Genomic DNA, 268 nt, shown 5'->3' with positions numbered 1-268 from the left:
TTAAACATGCAATATAAGTGGTTTGGAAAAAGGGTTTGCCTTGGTGCCTTTCAATCTGATTCTTTAAAAATAAAGTCCTAAAAATGTAAAACTGTGTTTCTGTACTTTTATCGCTCTCAATTCCAGTTAAATATTCTATGCATTCTTTAAACACATAGCCCTCACTGCAGTCAAAAATTCAATTTATAACGGGGTCAATGCCATATTCCATTTATATGAAAACTTCCCATGAATAGGATTCAGTTAATGGTTACCAAGTGCGACGGCA

The sequence above is a fragment of the Penaeus monodon genome, chromosome 34, assembly GCF_015228065.2.
Source record: "Penaeus monodon isolate SGIC_2016 chromosome 34, NSTDA_Pmon_1, whole genome shotgun sequence".
Classification (NCBI taxonomy): Eukaryota; Metazoa; Arthropoda; class Malacostraca; order Decapoda; family Penaeidae; genus Penaeus; species Penaeus monodon.
Note: the sequence above shows the minus strand (reverse complement) of the source record.